This window comes from Chrysemys picta, chromosome 19 (assembly GCF_011386835.1).
Source record: "Chrysemys picta bellii isolate R12L10 chromosome 19, ASM1138683v2, whole genome shotgun sequence".
Lineage (NCBI taxonomy): Eukaryota > Metazoa > Chordata > Testudines > Emydidae > Chrysemys > Chrysemys picta.
Genome location: NC_088809.1, coordinates 9,161,713 through 9,169,187, shown reverse-complemented (window position 1 = coordinate 9,169,187; position 7,475 = coordinate 9,161,713).

Below are 7,475 nucleotides of genomic sequence, written 5' to 3'. Positions count from 1 at the left end.
CACTGACTGTCTCCTTCCCCCCATGTTTCAGAAATGCCTTTTTGCACTGCAGTTCTTTCCCAACACTGGGCATTATTTCCAAATCACCCCTCTCTGTGCTTTGAGGTTTCTTGTGCAAGCTTAATAAGAGTCAATTAAGTAACTGGTTGCTTCAGAGAGTTATGTAATGTTGTGCAGATCTAAATTAAAAGCATTAAGGAGCAGTATATAAGGGAGGTATAAGAACTGCACCCAGAAGCTTTATGTAACAAGGTAATGTGATCACTTGACTGTAATCAACATTTGTTTTCTCTGCTAATTAGAGCTGTGGAACTCAGCAGAAGACATTGGGTAAAATTCTGGACCCAGTTTCATCACTGACTTCGATGGGGCCCTTGTTTTCGATCAAGAGGGGCAGTGTTTTAAATTGGGACTCTGAGTTATCCTAACACTGAATACTTATATGGCAGCTTTCATCCCTAAATCTTGAATTGCTTGCCGGAGCTGGATAAGCATGTATTATAAACCTCTTTTTAGACACACAGAAACTGAGGCACAAAGGTTAAGTGACTTGTCCAAGGTCACACAGCAAGTCAGTGGCAGGGTACAGAGTAAAATCCAGGTCTCCTGAGTCCCAGGGTCAGATCCTGGTCAGTATTACAGCAGCTTTGCATCAGTTTGCCAGCACAAAGCGGCCATGAAGCTGATGGACCCAGGAGCAGGAGTATTCTGTCTTTTGTTCCGTGTACAGCGCCTAGCACAATGGGATCCTGGTCCAAGACTGGGGCTCCTATCCTCTGTGGTAATATAAATAATAATACTTCCCTGTGGGAGAGAATCCCCAGGTGGGAAAGGCTGGCCAAATCACTGCACTATAGGCAGAGGAAGCCCTTCACCCACCACTATAGGCACCTTGAGGTGAAGGGGGCTGGGGGGGAAAGCAGAGGTGAAATATGGTCATGCTTTCTCACAAGGAATAGAAGATAAAATGGGTCAAATTCTTCCCTGTAATAACTCCATTGGCCCAATATCCTTTGGCCAGCTTCTCTCTCTTCACATATTGCAGAATCACAGGCTCTTTTCTTAGCATTCCCCACTCACCTTCTTCCCTTCCTCTGTATATTAGCATCATTCTCTTTTTCCTCCTGTCTGTTGCCTCCCAGCCCTCTTACCTCAATGAGTTCCCCCTGTCATTGTCTATTTGCTGGTGGTTCTCATTTATTCCTCTCTCTCTCTCTCTCTCTGATGTCACTTTGTCATTGCTGCTCCCGTCAGGAAACATTGCCAGCCATTGCCTCATCTCTTTGTCCTGATAATTCTCTCCATTGCCCCTTACTAAGCAATGCTTGCACCAGCTGGGTAATGCATGTCAATATACAGTAGAACCTCAGAGTGACCAACGCCTGGGGAATGGAGGTTGTTCGTAACTCTGAAATGTTCGTAACGCTGAACGAAACAGTATGGCTGTTTTTACAAAAGTTTACAACTGAAAATTGACTTAATACAGCTTTGAAACTTTACTGTGCAGAAGAAAAATGCTGCTTTCCCTTTATTTTTTTAGGAGTTTACGTTTAACACAGTACTGTGCTGTATTTGCTTTTTTTTTTTTTTTTTTTTTTTTTTTTTTTTTTTTGGTCTCTGTTGCTGCCTGATTGCGTACATCCGGTTCCAAACGAGGTGTGTGGTTGACTGGTCAGTTCGTAACTCTGGTGTTCGTAACTCTGAGGTTCTACTATATTGCAGGTTTGGCTCCACTTCCTGGTTCCTTTCCTCCTAGCTCCTGTCAATTGTAATGTCTTTCTTTAGTCTAATACTTGGAGCAATCCTCATCCAAGGATCCCAGAGTGCTTTACATAATATTAATTAGGATCTCAAAGTGCTTTACAAACAAAAATTAAGCATCACAACAACAATACCATAAGGGCTATAGATTCATTTGCTTGCCATTCATAATATTGTTTTGGTAGAACAGGAAAGAGGATGACAGTGCCTCTGGGCAGCCACAACAAAGGATTAAATCAATGAAAGCTCTTACTCCAGAAACAAGCTTGTCTGTCTCTCCAACAAAAGTTGGTCCGATAAAAGGTATTACCTCACCCGCCTTGCCCGTGTCTCTCTAATATCCTGGGACCGACACAGCTCCTGACATCTTGTTAGGAACCGGGATGAAGAAGCACAACATAATAATGGAAAGAGCTGGTTGGGAAATGCTAAATATTTCCCCCACAAAAATTCAACAGAAACTTTTTTTCATTGAAAAACTGATTTTTTTTTTTGTTACAATTACTATTATTCATTTTTGCATTGCAAAAAAAACCCCGCCAGAAAATCTGGAAAGAACTGAAAATTTTCATTTAGGAAAAAGACATTTTTGGTTACATATTTTTCAAATGAAAAATGTTGACCAGCGCTCAACCATTTTATTTGACTCTAATGACTTATGGACAGTGCTACATAGTCTTATATGCCAACAAATGACACTTTTTACATTAACTATCTACATACACACATATAGCACTTTTATATAGAACTCAAGGGCATGATTTAGATGGCTGTGCTGATGGCAAAAGCACTGGAAGTAAAGCAACCTCTTCCATTTTTAGATCTTTAACCTGCATTAAATGTGTTAAATATAGATCATTCAGGAAAGAACCTGGCATCCATTCAAAACCCAATGACAGTTGCTCTGCACTAGACATTGTCCCTCCCTTCCCCTGCAGCAGGACAAAGTCATGAACTCCAGAAACCTATGTGTTTGGCAACAGATTGCCTACAATCCCACCAACTGGAATCCAGGAAATATACAAGGCCCACAGGGACCCTTGCCACAAATACTTTGATCTTTGTTTCAGAGTAGCAGCCGTGTTAGTCTGTATCCGCAAAAAGAACAGGAGTACTTGTTACCATTTCTGTGCCATTTGCGAGATTGGTTGTGAGTGGTGTGATTCTGACACCTTAGAGACTAACAAATTTATTAGAGCATAAGCTTTCGTGGACTACAGCCCACTTCTTCGGATGTAGTCCACGAAAGCTTATGCTCTAATAAATTTGTTAGTCTCTAAGGTGCCACAAGTACTCCTGTTTTTTTTTATCTTTGTGTCCTGTGTAGCAAGCAGAAGCGTATAGTCAAGGCTCCGTAGTCTACAATTGACACATGATAGAGTCTGGAACTAGAGAGGTTTCTTTTTTTCTTTCATGGGTTTATTCCAGGAATTAGATGACTCTTGAGCCAACAACAGCTAGTTGGCTCCAAGCAGGGAAGCCAGCTAAGATCAAATGTTTGTAATTTGAGAGGAGATGTTAATATCATCCCTGGGAAGTTTCAACAGTAATACATTGAGACAGCAAAAGAGGAACAGCAATGTTGTTTGCAAACTTGGAAACTCTCTATTATTATTAACTATTAACTATTTGTATCACAGCCGCGCCTAGCCACCCCAGCTGAAATTGGGGCCCCTTTGTGCAAGGAGACCCCCAAACGCCTATTGTACAAACACGTACTCAGAGGAAACTCCTGCCCCAAAGAGCTTACAATATAAACAGAATTATTATCCCCATTTTACAGACAAGGGAGTGAGAGATTAGGAGCTTGATTTTCAGATTTAGGAAGAACCCACATTGAAGTGAATGAGACCTGAAGTTGCTCAGAACCTTTGGAAATCGGGCCCTAATGATTTGGTCAAAGCCACATACGAAGGCTTTGGAAGGGCTGGGATTGAATGTTGATTGGCTGATTGTGGGTCAGTCACTTAACCACATGACCATCTGTCCTCCCTAGCCCAGCTAAAGTACAGATAACGGGGGGAAAAACGGTAAATTCTTGGAGAACTGGGGCCTGATTCTGAGAGGTGTGGAAGCTCAGCTCCTTTCCAGATCAGGCCCTGGGATGATTTTTTCAGACTCTGCCAACCTAACTGCTTTGGGACAGACGGTGCTATAAACGTCCCAGAATCAGTACAGCTGTGACTGGAGTGTAGTTAATGCTGAAGTGAAACAGCAACCCACAGCATGCTGCCCAATGGTGTAAGAAAGGAAGATTATGTCCAGTGAAATTGTAGGATGAATTTAAGTAGGCAGAATGGAATTACCCAGGTTGGAATGGAGCCAGAGTATTAGGGTTATATTAGCACCTTTACTCTTGTGAAAAGTGCCAGAGGACCACAAGTTGTTACAAAAGGAAAGTACCTTGTTTTAACGTATCATCTAAATGTTGTTTCCTCCCGTTAGGCAGGATCACAAATTGTAGGTGAATTCAAGATCAAATGTAATAGCTTCAAATTCTTCACCCCCCTATTACCTTCCTCTCCCAGAAAAAGACGGATCTGCTGACCTCATACTCCCAGCTTACGTGGTGCATGTTTTCCAGGTCTTTTTTATTTTCCTTCCCCTTCATTGTCACAACCTGGTTTATCTTTGCCTATTTTCTTTTGTTGCAATAAATGGTTTGTGAGAGATATTGGCCAGGTGATGGTCCACAGAGGACAGGAGTCATCAGATCCACTTTGTGGCGTGCCAGCTGGGTAGGATGACCAGATGTTGTGATTTTATAGGGACAGTCCTGATATTCAGAGTTTTGTTTTATATAGGCACCTATTACCCCCATCCCGATTTTTCACACTTGCTCCCTATGGCCCCAGTTTTTGGGGTCAGTGGCCAATGCTATGCGCACTTAGGAAAACAAAAGTGCTCTTTGTATCCAGGAAGTGCTTCTCTTTGGAAGCTGTGATTCAGACGGGCGAGAGCCTGAAAATCCCAGCGAAAAGTACATCAGTCCACAAGCAACTTCCAAACTCACTAATAATGCTGCAGTAACATGGGTTGTTTTCACAAACACTCCCCGCAGCCCATGTTGTTAATGGCCTTGGCCTTTTCTCCAGATGTATGTTGTTTCCAGGACTTTCCCTTGGATGGAGAACAATAATTCTCTTCAAAAAAACTCGGCACAGCTGCTAAGTGTGAACTTTCCAAGTGGCTACCAAACATCCTCGTCTGTCTTTTTAACCCTCACTTTTACAGTTATGTCTGCAGCAACATTTTTATTTTCTCTATGGCAGTGTCTACACTACGAGCAGGGGTGTGATTCCCCTGCTCACGTACACATGCTGCTCATTTACACATCACTCTCATCAAGTTAGTGCGAGTTTGAATAGTAGGGCAGCTGTGGTAGCCCTGGTAGCATCAGCAGAGGCCCGGCTGAGCCGCGCCAAGCACGTACTCTTTGGTTTCGGAGGGGGGGAGGGAGGGTTTTACTTGGCACAGCTGAGTCACTGCTATTTATACTCACACTTGCTTGCTGAGAGCCAGGATGTGGGCATCCGAGCAGGGGAATCACACCCCTCATTCGCAGTGTAGACATCCTGAGAGGGTGACCCAGGTGAAACCCATGTGCCAAATATAGTCCATGGGATCTATAAACTAGCCAGTAGAGACTACCGAACCCAGCATGCAATGCTCCATCTTGTTCTGAGCGACTTGGCTTTCACATTTACCAGGCCCCACATGTCACGCTCCATAGAACACTGATCCTACCCCTTTGGCTCAAGACAGAAAACTCCATGCCTGCATATATTTGCCATGGACAGCACCTTTGTTTTAAAGTTGGGATTGAATGCAGTTTGCTCTTTTTCACACAAATTTGGAGCAGCATGCTTGCAAGTTGCCAATGTATCTTATACAGGCAATGCTTGAGAGTCCCTGTTCTAATTGTTCATATGTTTAGGCCAGTCAGAGGGGAGGCATATTGGCCCCGTTCTACACGGATGTTTAGCTACTTAACTCTCATTGAAATCAATGGAAGTTAGGAGACTAAATAACTTTGAAGATCTGGGCAACTGTGCCTGTCTCAGTGTAATTCTGTCACACCAAAGTATTATTATGGCAGGAATTGCCAGGTGCTGCTGTTACACATAGTCTTACAAGTTCTTTTTTTTTTTTTTTTTTGGTGTACAAGTAAGTTTTTAGTCCTTGAAGAAATTCTGTATTGTTGTTAGTTTTGTTATGCAGTGGTCCTGGGAGAGAAGCTATGGCAGATAGCAGGAAGTTTGGTCTCTGATTTATTCTCTATAGTTGGAGGCAATTCTTGGAACAGGGTAGCTTCCTGGGAACCAGACATTGGTGTTTGGATTGAGATTTCTGGAAGAGGGAATCACCTCTGCGCTGTTTGTGACCATCCCAGCGTCACGACTAGTGTGTAGTACTACTGCTCAGGAAAGGGGCAACACTCCCGTTGGAAGAAGGGGCCACAGTATAGATGGGTAAGATACCCAATGGTGAGGATATTCACAAACAACTTTCTCGCACTGAGGCCTGCTAGACCATGTTAAGTAGTAATTTCTTCTTCATTCTCATACAGTGTTTGTACTTAATCCAAGACAGCAGAAGTAGGTACTGGGCGCAAACAAAAACTTGCTGAGTCAGGTGCGCTTTTACTCTCCCATTACCCAGCAGCCAACAGGTTCATAAGGGGCAATCTTCATGAGATGTTTCCTGCTCATAGTTAGTTAACAGAAAGGATATCACGTACAGTAATGCTTCAAGCATGCCTCAACTAAGGCTGGGGTCTTTTTGTGCTAGATTCTATATATACACACACATAGTAAAAGACAGTTCATAGACTCATAGACTCATAGACTTGAAGGTCAGAAGGGACCATTATGATCTTCTAGTCTGACCTCCTGCACAACGCAGGCCACAGAATCTCACCCACCCACTCCTGTAAGAAACCCTGACCTATGTCTGAGCTACTGAACTCCTCAACTTGTGGTTTAAAGACTTCAAAGTGCAGAGAATCCTGCAGCAAGTGACCCGTGCCCCACTCTGCAGAGGAAGGCGAAAAACCCCCAGGACCTCTGCCAATCTGCCCTGGAGGAAAATTCCTTCCCGACCCCAAATATGGTGATCAGCGAAACCCTGAGCATGTGGGCAAGCCTCACCAGCCAGACACCCAGGAAAGAATTCTCTGTAGTAACTCAGATCCCACCCTATCTAGTGTCCTATCACAGGCCATTGGGCATATTTACCACTAATAGTCAAAGATCAATTAATTGCTGCTCAGAGAGGGTGAAATCAGACCAGATTTTTCTACAAAACACAGAACAAAAAGACTGTCCCTTCCCCAAGGAGTTTACAATCTAAATATAAGGCAAATCAAAACAGATGGATACAGGGGAGTAACACGAAACAATGAGATGATATTAGTGACAGGTCATGACAGCTACCACGACAGGTAACAAAAAGTATTTCTGCTCCCCTGTTAATGTTTATAAGGTCTGTTTCAGTTAGCCATTTTCTCCCTAGCTATATAACTATATACAAAGTGAATACATACACAAAAGAGAAAAACCTGCTAACTTAAGTTTTAGCAATCTCAGTTATAAGCAAACTACTTATAATCGTAATAGCTGCAAAATTTTCAGATGTGATTTTCAAATTCACAAGGCACAATTTGCTAAAGACACACAGCTTGAATTTTACAAGCAAAAAATTTATTTAAGGAA